We start from the raw sequence: 16,894 nt of genomic DNA, 5'->3' as shown, positions 1-16,894 counted from the left end.
CAGTACAGTACCGTAAATAAATTACACAGCTTTATATTTCTGCACTCCAAAATACAACGCCTTGCACTTATTATATTAAAACTACAATCCCCACTCATCTGTCCAAGTCAAAAAAAGTCTATTCAAATCGTCTTGAAGAGAATTAACATCAGCAGTACTATTTCTCCGAAACTTTTGCATAATCAAAAAACACTGAAAATCCATCATACACAACTTGATGCACTTATTAATATTAAAGCTACACCTCCCACTCCTTTGTCAGTCAAAAGTCTATTCAAATCTTACTGTACCAATTATCTTGAATGGGTAGAAATGAAGAATCTTCTGTAGAATTTTCCACAGTTGTGTAAGGCACATACATGAGTCTTTACACAGAAAGTGCACTGCAGGAACCAATGCTATTAATTCATGGTCTGCTCCATACCATCAGTAGCAACAACTTCATTCACTTGAACTGATTGGTTTATGACCTCTGCCAGGTCTAATTCCTAATGATACAGTTTCTTCAAAACGACTAACCATTCATTGCAGAGCACATGGCAATAGTGAACCTCATCAACATTTGTTAAGGTGATGAAATTTGTAGAGTGAAGAAACACCACTACAATTGTTTAGTTAGTATAGCTTCATGAGGAAAGCACGTTGGAACAAGGTTAGTGCCATTACTGTGGACGGTATTAACAACCAGGATGAAAGGAAAAATCCTGTGTCCATCTTTTTTTTTTTTTTTTTTTTTTTTTTTAACCCTCCTGGCACCTGCCAGATTGATATGCAAATTCCATGCATTTGGTGATTACAATGCTTGGTGGTGAATATTGGAATTACACCCCCCCCCCCTTGCTCCGATATTGCTTCTGTATGACAATATATTCCTGCAGTTTCACAGCATTTGGATCACTGGATGGTGCTCCACAAGACCGTAGGTGAAGTTTTTGCATTAACAACCACGATGAAGAAAAAAAATCCTATGTCCATCTTTTTTTGATCCGCATATCAATTTGGCACCTGCCAAATTGATATGCAGATCAAAAAATTATGCGGACCAAATGCATGGAATCAAATTCCATGCATTTGGTGTTTACGATACTTGGTGAATTTTGGAATTACATCCCCTCCCCCTCAGATATTACTATATGACAATGTATTCCTGCAAAGTTTCACAGCATTTGGATCACTGGATGGTGCTCCACAAGACCTTAAACAGGGTATTTTAATTTTGATCACACTGTATATGTCACATTTTCCCATAGAAAATAGTTGAAAGATTAATGGAATGAATTCCAGAGGTTCTTACAAAGGCCATCAAATTGTGCTTGAAACAAACTTCAAAGTATCTACATTCATCACAACGTCAGGAAACGCATTTCACTCACCAAACATTCTCCATGCAAAGAACTTGCTCCTTAGGTCCCCAACTTACACCCTCCTTTACACAGCTTCAAGAACTGTCTCCCTTGCTCTATTCTTTCACCCATTCTACAAAATACTTTCACATTAACCAATTAACAACACTTTACTAACCTAAATGTTTCAATCATATCCTCTTTCTTCCTCCTATTCACAAGGCTTAGCAAACTGCATTCCCACAATCTGTCTCATATCCTATAGCTTGTGGTCAAGGAGCATTTACAGGAGGTAATGGCTGATTGTATACCTAGGGTCCGAATAGTAAAACAAGTAGGGGTTAAATGGATGAATAACACCATTAAGCTTGAGCTGCAAAAAAAGAAACAACTGTGGAGGGAATTTAAAGAAAGAGGTGACCTGCAGGCACACGAACGGTATAAAGTGCAGGCCAGAAAGGTAACGAGTGTGGTAAAAAAAGCAAAAGTGGATTATGAAAGGAAACTAGCTTTGCAAGCAAAAGAGAATCCAAAACAGTTCTTTCAATATGCTGCAAGCAAGGAAAAAACTGTACACGGCAAAATGATTTTAAGGAATGATGATGGTAAGGAGGTCACTAAATCAGTCGATATAGTGGAGTTACTGAGCGCGCACTTTGCAAAAGCATATCATCCAGGTGGTGACATTGAAAAAGTGAAGGAACCATTAATTTATACGGGAATAGTGATGAAGTGGAGGTGACTAGTTTATTACAGAACCTTAATGTGAACACATCTGTGGGATTGGATGGTATACCGGCATGGGTCTTGCGTGAAGCGGCTAAAGAATTATCATTGCCCTTGACCATGTTGTTTAATCTGAGTCTCAGGTCTGGCTTAGTCCCGAAGGTGTGGAAAGAGGGGAAAATAGTTTCACTGCACAAAGGAGGATCCAAGACTACGGTTGCAAATTACCAACCGATCAGCATATCAGGAGTCGTTGTCAAGGTCTTAGAGAAAGTAGTCAAGGGAAAAATACAGGAATGGATCGATGAAAACGAGATACTGTACAGGGGACAGCATGGCTTTGTGAAGAGTAGATCATGCTTCAGTAACTCAGTGGTGTGCCGCAGGGTTCTGTTCTTGGACCACTGCTGTTTAATCTGTTCATTAACGATATAGGGAAGGATCTAAGTGGAACAATTCATTTGTTCGCTGATGATGCAAAGTTGGGTAGGGCAATAGTGAATGCAGAAGATGTCAAAGTCTTGCAGGATGACTTAGATAGATTGGAGTTCTGGGCTAAGGAGAATGGATGTCAATTTAATGTGACAAAATGTAAGGTTATGCATTTTGGGGTGAAAAGATTAGCAGCAGTATACCACATTGGTGGAACTGTACTCCAAGAGATTGATGAGGCCAGGGACTTGGGAGTGTTGGTGGATAAGGAAATGAAGTTTAGGGGGCACACTGCAAAAGTAGCTAAATCAGCTCATCAACTCACTTGGTTGTTGAAAAATACCTTGACGAGCAGAGACAAGCAAGTTATTGTACCTCTGTACCGAGCCTTGATAAGACCTCATCTCGATTACTGTGCCCAGATTCGGTCACCTCGGTTCCTTCTTGATGGGGAGGAGGTGGAGAGGATCCAGAGGCAAGTGACTAAGATGATAACAGGTCTATGGAATGAACCATATGAGAACAGGTTGAAGATTTGTGGGTTACAGAAACTAGTTGATAGGCGGAGGAGGGGAGATATGATTGAGACATTCAAATTGCTAAAGGGATTCTATAGGATTAATTCAGAGGATATTTTTGAGATCAGGACTGGTGGTGGGAGAACTAGGGGGATACCTATGGAAGCTGGGCAAGAGTGTGGTTAGCAGGGGGTGTTAGAGCTGGGTTCTTTACTTTTAGAGTGGTAAATGAGTGGAATAAGCTGCCAGAGTCTGTTGTGGGTGTTATGATGGTGAACGAGTTCAAGACAAGGTATGATAGATACTGTGAGAATGTAATCGCATAGTTGTGTGGACATGATGTTTAGGGCCTCCCTCGATGAGTCTAAGGACTCCTGGAGTCGCCCGAAATAATAATAATAATAGCTCAAAGACCAGTTACCACCTTAGCCCTTCTTCTCTGGACCCTTTCCAGTGTATCCTCTTCACCATGAAAACCAGAGAATCAAATCTGTGCACAATTACCCGCACGTGGCTAGATTTAGCCCTTATATAATGGAATCAGAGCTTCTTTATTTCTGCATACTAAGGTCCTTCGCATTATTATTATTCTCCTCTGTCCAAGGAAGCAGTCACTTTATTGTAATAAGTAAGTAGATTACTAAAAAGTGACCTTCCTTTGGGCATGGATGTTTGTGACTGTCTGTAAAAGTATTAGTGGTGGCAGTCGGCGGTAGATGGTGTTGGTGTTAGATGATGAAGGTTGGTGGAGTAGTGAAACGAAGAATTGTAGAGTAGATGCCCTCCCTCGATGAGTCTTTGGACTCCCTGGAGGTGCAATGTAATAATAATAATGCAAAGGACCTTAGTATGCAGAAATAAAGAAGCCCCGATTCCATTATATAAGGCCTAAATCTAGCCACGTGTGGGTAATTGTGCACAGATTTGATTCTCTGGTTTTCATGGTGACGAGGATACACTGGAAAGGGCCCAGAGAAGAAGGGCTAAGGTGGTAACTGGTCTTTGAGCTTAGGATATGAGACAGATTGTGGGAATGCAATTTGCTAAGCCTTGTGAATAGGAGGAAGAGAGAGGATATGATTGAAACATTTAGGTTAGTAAAGTGTTGTTAACTGGTTAATGTGAAAGTATTTTGTAGAATGGGTGAAAGGATAGAGCAAGGGAGACAGTTCCTGAAACTGTATAAAGCAGGGTGTAAGTTGTGGACCTAAGGAGCAAGTTCTTTGCACGGAGAATGTTTGCTGAGTGAATAGTAATATACTTAGATTTTGCAAAGGCTTTTGATAGAGTACCTCACGATAAATTGATAGTCAAACTAGAGCAGATGTTAGATTAGTGCATTGGATTGGAGACTGGCTATCTGATAGATATCAACAAGCTGTGTATGTGTGAGCGATATCCAGGAAAAGGAAAGCCACTAGTGAAGTGCTCAGGGGTCTGTTTTAGGGCTATTACTGTTTAACTTGTATATTAATGATATATGTGAAGATTTGGATGGAGATATTCAGTTATTTGCAGACGATGCAAAGTTGGGACAAACCATGAAGAGTAGTAAAGATGCTGCGGCCTTGCAAGAATAAATTGAGTGATTGGGCACAGAAATGGGGATGCGAGTTCAATGTTGCAAAATGTAAGGTTTTAAAATTTGGAAAACAAAGATGGGATGCAGAATTTATGCTTGGTGAGGATATATTGTTGGAGGTGGAAGAAATAAGAGATTTAGGGGTGATAGTGGATAAGGATCTGAAATTTAGGGGACACATAGCCAAAATTGTGAAGACAACACACAAAAGCTTCTGGGAATGATGCAGAGGACACTGATGCGTAGAGGTAGGGAGATTCTTGTTACTTTGTATAAGGCTTTGATTAGGCCACACATGGATTATTGTGCCCAGATTTGGTCACCTGGTTTTCAGAAGGATGAAGAGATGGTGGAAAGGGTCCAAAGGCAACCAACTAAGGTAGTTTCTGACCTCTGGAATGTCGAGTATGAGGAAAGACTGAGAGATGCAATTTGCAGTCTGGTGGACAGGAGGAAGAGGGGAGATATGATAGAGACCTATCATATCTTACATATCTCCAGGATTAATGCTGGAGAAGTTCTACAGAAAATAGTGGGAGCTCAGGGGAGAACCAGAGGTCATCCCTGGAAACTGTATAAAGAAAGTGTGAGTAGGGGAGTGAGAGGCAGGTTTTTTTCATGAAGAGTTGTAAATGATTGGAATGCCTTGCCGGAGAGTGTGGTGTTTGCAAGGAGTTTGAATGTGTTCAAAGCACGGTATGATGAGCTGTGTGTGTGTGTGTGTGAGATAAAAGGACCTCCCAGATGAGTCTTTAACTCCATGAGGTCTTGGGGTAATAATAATAATAAAAGTGATGTGAACTCATTAGCCTCTATACGAGTTGCCGAGTTTGAAGTTACTTTCCATGAAACCTTTGTTTACTTACACTTGGATTAAGAATTAAACCAAGAATATAATTTCTTGGGATATTTAATTTATAGTATAGCCATGTGGAAAATCTTGTAACATCTTTATCATTATTTCCCTCAATCAAATGTACCTTATGTGGACATAATTCTCCTGATATCAGACCCATTCCTCCTCCCTTCTTGTCCTTTCTATTCTCATGAAAAATATTATCCTTCCATTTCTATTCCTGTCAAGATATCATCTTCACTCAAGCATGTTTCACTTATTCCAAAGATTTTGGGACATATAAACTCAATGGAACAATTTCACCTCCTTATTTCTGATATTCCTGGCATTTGTAAATAAAGACAGCAATTCATTTTTAGGGAATAACCAGTCCTACCCAAGTCCCTTGTTGGTTGCGATTTCTCCACCATACCTGCCCTTGCCCAATGATATTTTTTACTGCTTATTCGATACATCCATATGATATATACATCCACTACTAATTCCAACATTCATTCTCCCTATGCCATGTGTTCATGTCCATCTGGGCTCTCCCCATTTCCATGTTCCTCTTGCATTCCTGTTCTCCCTTCATCTCTCATACTACTACCATTTCTATTGCCAAGCACTTCAGGCTCGTCCTTTACACTTTCCTGATATTGTGCTTCACCTCTTACTTCTGATCTCTTGCTTGCATCACACACACTGAACTTCGATCTAGTAACAGTTTCTCCAGTTCCACTCTAATAATAATAATAGTCTGATAAGTTTTTAATACTATGAAATCCAACAGAAAATTACTGTAGTAATATTTTAAGTGGCTCATGTATGCTAATGACCTTTTTTTTTGCAAGCCTTCAAAAATAAAAACTTATTTTTATAACTTTTTTCATCTAAAAATGTAAAACTAAGGCAAGTTCAATTGTGATATTATATATATATATATATATATATATATATATATATATATATAAATCAGGAGAAAAAAAAATCAGCTAACGTTTTTTTATTCCTGTATATAGGGAGTAGGTGAGGCCATTTAGCCCTATCTAACTTTTGGAGACTGAGTGGGCAGTTCAATCTCCACTGGTACCCAATCAGAGATAGCTGGCCCAAGGCTATCACTAATTAAGCGGCACACAGTGAAGTGAGACGGCTCAACAAGTGGCACCATCTTGTGGTCCCTAACCCTGACAGTTGTATTTAACGTCTGAAATAATGTGGATTCTATGGTCGTTTTTTTGAGGTTACGGGATGAAAAACCCAGCTTGCCCATGCCAGAGATCGACTAACTCAGGAACCAGTTGAAAAAAGGCTTGGAAAAATTTCTTCTGGTCTCCGACTAGAATCGAAATCAAAAGGTCTTCCTTTGTGCAGTCAAGTGCTGTGGTGTGCAAACACCACATCCACGAGCTACACAGGCTCTCTTTCTCTCTCTCTCTCTCTCTAATCAAACTCATGGGATTTAGTACACAATCAATTGCTTTTATCTACTGATTTATAAACAGGAAAACTTTTATTTGATGATGATGTTCATGTCCATCTGGGCTCTCCCCCACCCCATTTCCATGCTTCTCTTGCATTCCCATTCTCCCTTCATCTCTCATTTTGCCCATGACAGAGATCGACTAACTCAGGAACCAGTTGAAAAAAGGCTTGGAAAAATTTCTTCTGGTCTCCGACTAGATTCGAAACCAAAAAGTCTTCCTTTGTGCAGTCAAGTGCCATGGTGTGCATGCAAACACCACATCCACGAGCTACACAGGCTCTCTCTCTCTCTCTCTCTAATCAAACTCATGGGATTTAGTACACAATCAATTGCTTTTATCTACTGATTTATAAACAGGAAAACTTTTATTTGATGATGATGTTCATGTCCATCTGGGCTCTCCCCCACCCCATTTCCATGCTTCTCTTGCATTCCCATTCTCCCTTCATTTCTCATTTTGCCCATGCCAGAGATCGACTAACTCAGGAACCAGTTGAAAAAAGGCTTGGAAAAATTTCTTCTGGTCTCCGACTAGATTCGAAACCAAAAAGTCTTCCTTTGTGCAGTCAAGTGCCGTGGTGTGCAAACACCACATCCACGAGCTACGCAGGCTCTCTCTCTCTAATCAAACTCATGGGATTTAGTACACAATCAATTGCTTTTATCTACTGATTTATAAACAGGAAAACTTTTATTTGATGATGATGTTCATGTCCATCTGGGCTCTCCCCCTCCCCATTTCCATGCTCCTCTTGCATTCCCATTCTCCCTTCATCTCTCATTTTTTTTTGACTCCATGGAGGCCTGAATAATAACAATAATAATATGATGATGATGATGAACTGCACAATTCTTAATGATAATTTAGTTATAATCATTATCTCAGCTTATAATACAGTAATTATCTTAGTCTATAATAATATAAATTAAGCTGCATGTTAATAATTATGTATATTTTGAAATAATTAAAACTGCAGTTTTAATTATTTTCAAAGGGAGAGAAAAAGTTGAAAGCATAATTTAAGTTTAAAGTACAAGACTGATTTTGTTGTAAATAACTCCAAGTATGAGTACTGACTAGTCAATGTTTTCAAGAATACAGAGATAAACCTGTAACAAAGATAACAGAAAGAATGAAATGAGATTAGAAAGGTGATGAAATCATCTATAAAAATATAATTTTCCAGCACCTGTGAAGACTTCAGAAATGCTATATTATTTGATGTTTTGTTGTTTATTTAGTAATGTAGTGTCTGAAGAAACAACCACATCAAAATTTTTGAAATTATTTCAGAAATGAGTATGAAAAATATACAGAGTGTGAGATGCACATAATGCTGCATGTTATTTTAGGGTAAATTCTCCCACCTATTACATATTATATATATTTATTTATTTGCACATTATATATATATATATATATAATTACACATATATACATTCTCCCACTTATCCAGATGGGAGAATGAGTAGGATAATTAAGGCGTTGGAGACATGAGGAAGAAATGAGCAAGAAAGTTAGTCGTGATTGTAAGGACAAATGATCTAAGTGGACATAAGAAGGATACAAGGAAAAATATCAGGAGATTACTGAGAAGAGTGAAAGATAATAGTGTAGTCGGAAAGGTAGTCAGTGTGTTGCTCAGGTATGATGATAATGAGTTGAAGAACCAAAATCATGAATGGTATGCTAGCAGAGCTGTGTGAGAAGTTTGTAAATGTATGGCATGTATTTGTGGGAAGAATGAAATTTTACAGCCCGGATGGGTTGCATTTAAATGGCTTTGCAGTGAGTGTACTGGAGAAAGTACAGTGGGTGATGCATGCAAGAGATCAGAAGAAAGAGATGAAGGGAAAAGTCAGGAGAGTGGTACTGAAGAGACAGAAGTGCTTGGCAGTGGAGACAGTAGTAGTGTGAGAGATGAAGAGAGAAAGGGAATGCAAGAGGAACAGGGAAATGGGGGGAGGGGAGCTCAGGAGACATGGCATAAGGGAAGTGGATGTTGAAAGCAGCAGCGAATATGCGCATAAAGAAGGAGTATGTTGAAATGTGGGTGGTGAAGTTGAGACTGAGCAGATGTGTGTTAAGTGGTGATAAAGGTGAATGAGCAGATGAGGGGGGGGGGGAATCACAACCAATATTTGTTTACAAATGCCAGAAGTATCAGAAATAAGGGTGGATAAAATTGTTTCAGTGACTGAGTTTATCATCATCAAATTCCTGCCATGTACCCTCAATGGACGTACAGGAAATGATAGTACTACATGTAAAATTGACATCATTACTAACTTCCTATCTACAATTTCCTCCAAATCAGTCTATTACTTGCAAAGACTCCAATATTAACGGATTTTATATTTCTATTGTTTAAGGCACTTTGTAGCGTATCAATCCACCTATCTCTTGGCCTTCCTCTGGGTCGTTTTCCTGCCAATCTGGCAGAGAACACTTGTTTTGCTAATCTTTCCTTGCCCATTCTGTTTAAGTGACCATACCACCTGAGATTAACTCCGATAACACATTCCTGGATGCTGACAATGTCAAGTTGTTTCCTAATAGTCTCGTTTTTAATACGATACTGCCATTGATGCCACCAGTTCATGCCTCTAATCTTTCTCAGGACTCTCATATCTGCGGTCTGGTCAAGTATTTTACTTCTGACCAGACCCTCATATCCATAAGTTAAAACTGGTTTAAAAACAGTCTTGTATACAGCTAATTTCTCTCTTATTCCATATGAATTTATTCAATTGACTTCCTACCATACCAGCTTTCTTGATTCTGTTGTCTATTTTCATATTTAATTTACCATCGTCACTAAAAATCGTGGCTAAGTAGGTGAAATGTTTTACTTGTTCCACAGGTTCTCTGTTCACAATGCAGCTGACATTTTCAACGCTTCTGCCTATTTTCATTGTCTTTGTCTTTTTATTGCTGACCTTCATACCATATCTATTATAACAGTTATTCAATTTAATCAGGGAATCTTGCAGACTTGTAGCAGATTTATTTAGAAGTATAACACCATCTGCATAAAGTAAAGAGCTGACATTAACATCTCCAATTTTGAGATCATGTTTAATATCACTTTCCTTCATAATGTGATCGATATAGATAATGAATAACTGAGGGGATAATGTACATCCTTGTCTCACACCAGATTTAACATTAAACCATCTTCCTGTACTTCCTTCAATTCTAACTGCTGACTTACAACTCAAATAAAGACTAAGTATTGCTTGATATAATGTCCCATTGACACCATATAACTGTAGCATATTGAATAGCTTCTCTCTTGGCACTTTGTCATATGCCTTTTCCAAATCAACAAAACTTAAATACAGATCTTTGTTATATTCCCATGCTTTCTCGACTATTTGCCGTAAAGTGAAGATCTGATCCTGACAGCCTCTATTTGGCCTGAATCCAGCTTGTTCTTCACCAAGCTTTTCTTCCACAATTCTTCTCAACCGTTTCTCAAGTATACTGGAATAAATCTTGCCCGGAACACTCAGTAGGAGTGTTCCGGGCAAGAGGTATTACAGAGGGAAATACCTCTGTAATTCTCACATTCAGTTTTATTTCTCTTTTTATATATGGGTACTATTAGAGATCTACTCCAATCATCAGGAATTTGTTCCTCTGTCCAGGCGTTCTGAACTATGCAGTGCAGCCACTGTAAGATTTTTATACCACCATACTTCAGTATTTCTGGTCGAATATCATCTACTCCTGCTGCCTTTCCACATTTCAAGCCTTTGATGGCTTTTTCTACTTCAAGTATCGATATGTATTCCTGACTGTATACCCGTTGAGTGTTTTTTTACCACTGTGCTATCACTGCTTGTTTCATTTAGCAAATTTTCAAAGTAATTACTCCATATTTCAAGGATATTTTTTCTCCCATTTTCATGTCACCTTTATCATCTCTAATTCCTTTTACAGCACTCTTTCCTCTATTTGTAAGCTTCTTCAACAACCTCCAGAATATTTTGCCACCTTCTTGATATTTATTTTCTATGTTCTTGCCAAAAGTCCTCCCATGACTTTTGTTTAGCTAGTTTTACACAGTACAGTGGTGCCTTGGTTAACAACAGCCTCAGATAACGACGAGTGGCTGTAAAAAAAAAATGTCTTGGTTAACGACTCTTGATTATGTGAACTGCTATCCGATCTAAAAAACCAGAATTTTCCGATTGCAATAATACCGTATTTTGCGTATTTTTTTTTTTTATAGAGTGATTTTTTTTTACCATGTGACAAAATGGGTCCCAAAAAGAAAGGTAGTGAGGGAAAGAAAAATAGAAAATTTTTCTCTATTGAACAGAAGAAAGAAATAATAGCAAAACATCGTGAAGGTACGAAAGTTATGCAGCTAGCTCGAATATATGAAACCAGTTATTCTACAATATCAACCATTTTGGCTAAGAAAGAACTTATGGTAGCTAAGGTTGCTTAGTGAACTTCAAGGTTGAATGTCAGAGGGCTTCTTTTTGAGCAAATGGAAAATCTATTACTAATTTGGATCAAAGAAAGAGAAATGGCGAGCGATACTACATCTCAAAATGGAATCTGTCAGAAAGCTAAACAGATTTATCAAGATTTGAAAAAGAAGACTTCAGGATTAAGTTCTGAGGTAGATGATGATGATTTCAAAGGTAGCAGAGGTTTGTTTGACAACTTTAAAAAAAGAACAGTAATTCATAGTGTGGTCAGACATGGAGAGGCAGCAGTGCTGACAAAGCAGATAAATTTGTCAATATCTTTACAAAAATTATAGAAGGAGAATACCTACCTCAACAAGTCTTCAATTGTGATGAGACTGGGTTATTTTGGAAGAAAATGCCCAACAGGACATTTATCACAAAAGAAGAAAAAACACTTCCTGGGCATAAACCAATGAATGATGGGTTAACATTGCTTTTAGCAGCAAATGCAAGTGGAGACTGCAAGGTAAAACCAATGTTAATCTACCACTCAGAGAATCCCCGAGCATTCAAAAAGTTTTCAATGTCTCTAAATCCAATCTCGGTGTTTTGTGAAAGTCTAACAGCAAAGCCTGGGTCACGAGTAGAATTTAGAGACTGGATTCGCAAAGTGTTTGGACTAACTGTCAAAGCCAATCTTGTGCAAAACAATCTGCCTCTAAAAGCCATTTTAATCTTGGATAATACACCTGGCCATCCAATGGGCATACAAGAAGAGCTACCAGAGGAATTAGATTTTATCAAGGTGATTTTTCTTCCTCCCAAGACTACATCTCTGATTCAACCTATGGATCAGCTGATAACTGCAATTTTAAAAAACTTTACACAAGGGCACTTTTTACCAGGTGCTTTGAAATATGCGAGGCTATCAACATAACCCTAAGAAAATTTTGGAAGAAAGAATTCAACATTGTCATAGCAATTAGGCCAATTGTAACGGCTTGGCAAGAAGTAACAATGAAATGTCTCAAAGCAGCATGGAAGAAACTGTGTCCTTCCTTTGGTAATGAAGAAACTTCAGATGAAGGACACAAATTGGTAAAGGATATTGTGGCAAGGGCTCATGATCTTAACTTGGAAGTACAGGAAGAAGATGGTGAAGAATTATTAAAGATGCATGACCGAGAACTGACTACTGACGAGCTAAAAGAACTTTTCAAGCAGCAATGTGAAGAAATGGAAATTTCATCTGAAGATGAGGATGGAGAGAAAGAACAAAAAAATGACTGCTGAAATCAAAAATGTTTTGACAAAGTGGGAAGAAGTTCAAAATGTTGCTATGAAATGAAATCCAAACAAATCTGAGGTTATCAGAACTGCAGAGCTATTTAATGCAAAGTCCATTCAGTTTTTCAGAAACATTTTAACTGGTTTAGTAACAACCAGTCCATGTCCTAAGTAGAAATCCAACAGCTATCTCCAAATTTTCCCAAAATATTTTTGTATGCCTTACAATCATTTCCTACTCCGCTATTTAGATCCCCAACAAGGACCAACTCATTGTGTCAGTTGTTTTTTTCTCTAAAGCCTGAAAGAATTCCTCCACTTCTATTTAATAGAACCATAGGCACAAATAAGTCTCGTTGTCCAGTTCCCTATTCTGATGTTTGCCCACATCACTCTACTTGAGATTGCCTGCCATTCAAGAAGATTAACCTCGTATTTAGTGTTAAATACTATGGCTACTTCTTTTCCTTGATTGTCATTGCCTGAATATAACATTTTGTATTTATTGCTCAGAAAGATCTCACCAGTTTTTGTCTTTTTTTTGTTTCAGTCGCCCCTATTATGTCAATCTGGTATTTATCTAATTCCTCAGCTAGCTCCATTTCTTTGCCATTCAGGCTTCTTATGTTGATGGTACCGATCTTTAACTCTGGTGATGTTGAGTTGGGGTGTGTTTTCAGATTTGTTCTTGAGGGGGTGCTCAAGGGTCAAAGCTGTATAACTAAGAGGAGACCTCCACATAGCCTTTAAAGGAATGTAGAGAACAGACCATGGCTTCTGACCTAATGTCCAATCTTCACCTCCTTATGGTGCACCCTGTTGGGTATCTACCTGGATACTGAACGATGGATTAGCTTATTGGCTTAAACCAAAATACAAAATGATGGTACAACATGTGACTGAGTTTATTCCCCCCCCCCCCCAAAAAAAAATCACTGGAATAAGTGAAACATCATTGAATGAAGATATCATAATCGGAATAGAAATGGAAGGATACAATATTTTTCAATGATACTGAAAATTTTTAATGATATTGGGATGGGTTTTACTCAGTGGTGTAACTAGAGCTTTTACTGGCCGGGGCGGTCCCTGAGTTTACCGCCAATCTCAATACACACCAAAAATACTACAAAAAGTCAAAATGATGTATAGGAAAATAAATTAAAACACTATGAAGTAAAACTTTAATTTAAACAGTCTAAAATGTTATTTTTCTTGCTTTTCTGTTAGTAAAATCAATGACATCTGCGAAGTCTATTTCATAGTAATGTAGGTAATTCTTAATCAATTTTATTTAGAAAATCTCCTCTCACAACTAGCAACACTTACAGCAATTGTGAGGAAAATTCGCAGTAGTATTACAATATTTGGAACTGAGTTCTCGAGACTGTATTTTAGAATTAACTGCAAAAGTTCAAAAATATTAAAAGTGCCGCCCGGGTCAGACTGCCCTCTCCGCCCTCCCCTAGCCATGCCCTGGTTTAACTAGTGATATTCAGCTGTTTGCAGATGATGCAAAACTGGGAAGAGCAATAAAGAGTCAGGCGGATGTTATGGCCTCACAAAAGGACTTGAACAGATTGCATGAATGGGCAGGTAAGTGGAACTATAAGTTAAACGTTGCAAAGGTTCTGAGATTTGGTAAAACAATGATGAGATGCAAAGTATATACTTGGTGGGGAAACTTTAATGGAAGTAGAGGAGATGAAAGATCTGGGAGGAATGGTGGACAAGGACCTGATATTCAGGGGCCACACTGCAGACGTTGTGAAGACATCACATCGGATATTGGCAATGATGCAGAGGACCCTAACATGCAGAAATAGAGATGTTATGATATCATTGTATAAGGCCTTGATCAGGCCTCATATGGATTATTGTGCACAGATTTGGTTGCCTGGTTTTCATGGCGATGAAGATATGTTGGAAAGGGTCCAGAAAAGATTCCCAAAGGTAGTCAGTGATCTTTTGAATGTGGAGTATGAGGAGATTGAAAGAACGTAAGTTGCAGAGCCTCCTGAATAGGAGGAAAAGGGGGCAGGGATATGATTAAGACAAATAAGCTAATAAGGGTTGCTACTGCATCAACATGGAGATTTTTCATAGAATGGAAGAGGGAGCTAGGACAAGAGGTCATCGTTGGAAACTGTATAAGGAGGGTGTGAGCAATAGTGTGTACATACTACTGCACACAATGCTTACCGTGTGCAAAATAGTGTGTACCTCCCATGATGAGTTTCTGACTCCATGGAGGTCAAATGGCATATCCAACCAATAATAATCCAACCAATACAAGAATGCAAATTTATTGTCCATTAGTAGTGTGAGTGGGATAAAAGATGAACAGGGATGTATTTATGAAATTGCTTCATCGGCAAACTTTTCTTTGCTTATGCTAAATAGGCAATATAGATGAAAACTGACGTACAATTTCATAAGTATGAAATACTGTATGTATTTTAATGAAAATGCTTTTATTCAAATTATAATAAACCTACAGATGGAAATTTTTTGATGATGCCAAAAGCTACAGATATAGTTGGAAGTTTATTTTTCACTTGGTTAGACTATAATAAATTTAGTTTATTATCCAAGTGTAAGCAAACAAGGTTTGCGCCTGAAAATATCTTCAGGACAGAGGTAAGGTAGTGCAACACCAGGAAACTCCAAGCAAAGATGGACCAAGCTCTCATCACTATTTGTCTCAGTATCTCCCATAATGCAAAGCACATCTCCTTGTGGAGATGTATATACTGCTATGCATTAAGGGAAAGCCACTACCCAGATTGGTTTCAACCTTTATTGAGGTCTCATCAGTGGGAGGCAGACCCAAACGTGGAGATACTAAGGCAGAAGCAATAGGAGAGATCATATTTACCTATAGGAGTTGCCAACAGGTGTACCACCTTATTAATGAATTACTCTGGATTTAGAGAAAGATGTTAGAAGTTTATTTTTCACTTGGTTAGACTATAATAAATTTAGTTTAATCCTTTATCCAAGTGTAAGCAAACAAAGTTTGCACCTGAAAATATCTTCAGGACTGAGGTAAGGTAGTGCAACACTAGGTAACTCCGAGAAAAGGTGGACCAAGCTCTCATCACTATTTGTCTCAGTATCTCTCATAAGGCAAAGCACATCTCCGCAAGGAGATGTATATACTGCTATGCATTGAAAGGATTAAACTAAATTTATTATAGTCTAACCAAGTGAAAAATAAACTTCCAATATCTTTCTCTAAATCAAGAGTAATTCAATAATAAGGTGGTACACCTGTTGGCAACTCCTATAGGTAAATATGACCTCTCCTATTGCTTCTGCCTTAGTATCTCCACGTTTGGGTCTGCCTCCCATGCTGGATATATATGGGAGGCTCTGCTTGGGGTAGGTTTTTGCCTGTCTGAGTAGAGCTACTGCTGAGATTATGGCTCTGTCTGGTGGTGGGGTGAGCCTACCACTGGGTAGAGCCAACACTGAGAAGTTCTTCTTGGTGATGGGGTGAGCCTGTCAATGAGTGGAACAAAGCTGAGTTGGGCGATCTTTTGGGATCGTCTAATTTTTAGAGAAGTCTTCACTTAAATACATCTCAATAAAGGTTGAAACCGGTCTGGTTAGTGGCCCTTCCCTTAATGCATAGCAGTATATACATGTCTGCAAGGAGATGTGCTTTGCATTATGGGAGATACTGAGACAAATAGTGATGCGAGCTTGGTTCACCTTTGCTCAGAGTTGCCTGGTGTTGCACTTCCTTACCTCAGTCCTGAAGATATTTTCAGGCACAAACTTTGTTGTTTGCTTACACTTAGATAAAGGATTAAACTAAATTTACTACAGATATAGTAATACTTCATAATGCCTATAAGAAAAATTAAAGTGAAAGTCTAAAACTGGCCAATTGGTTGTTTTTATTATTATTATTATTATTATGTGACATCTCCGAGGAGTCCAAAAGAGGGAGGGAACCTACTCTACACCTCCCCATCTCCACCACTCAATCCACCAACTACAGTAAACCACAATTACCACCACCATCATCATCATCTAATGTCCACCAACACTAATACTTTCAAAGACAATCACAATCATCAATGCCCACAGCAGGATTCAAACCTGTAGCCTTTTGGCTGGAGAGCGAAAATATTAACTACTCAGCCAAACCAGGCTGGCAAATTTTCAGTATGAAACAAAAAAAAAAAAATAAAGAAAGAAAGATATGAAAACACTTTATGCACAAACTTGTGTCTGCTTATACTA

The 16,894-nt window shown here is 38.3% G+C and overlaps 1 protein-coding gene across 2 annotated transcripts in view; it reads right to left on the bottom strand.

The window, feature by feature from the left end:
- Positions 1–16,894, bottom strand: part of LOC150094886 (sphingosine kinase 1-like) — a 169,348-nt gene that overhangs the window by 134,876 nt on the left and 17,578 nt on the right. The gene's annotated exons all lie outside the window — the stretch shown is intronic.

Source organism: Typopeltis vanoorti, chromosome 21, assembly GCF_054136105.1.
Source record: "Typopeltis vanoorti isolate ZY-2024b chromosome 21, IOZ_Tvanoo_1.0, whole genome shotgun sequence".
Lineage (NCBI taxonomy): Eukaryota > Metazoa > Arthropoda > Arachnida > Uropygi > Thelyphonidae > Typopeltis > Typopeltis vanoorti.
Note: the sequence above shows the minus strand (reverse complement) of the source record. Positions and strands in the feature narration are given on the sequence as shown.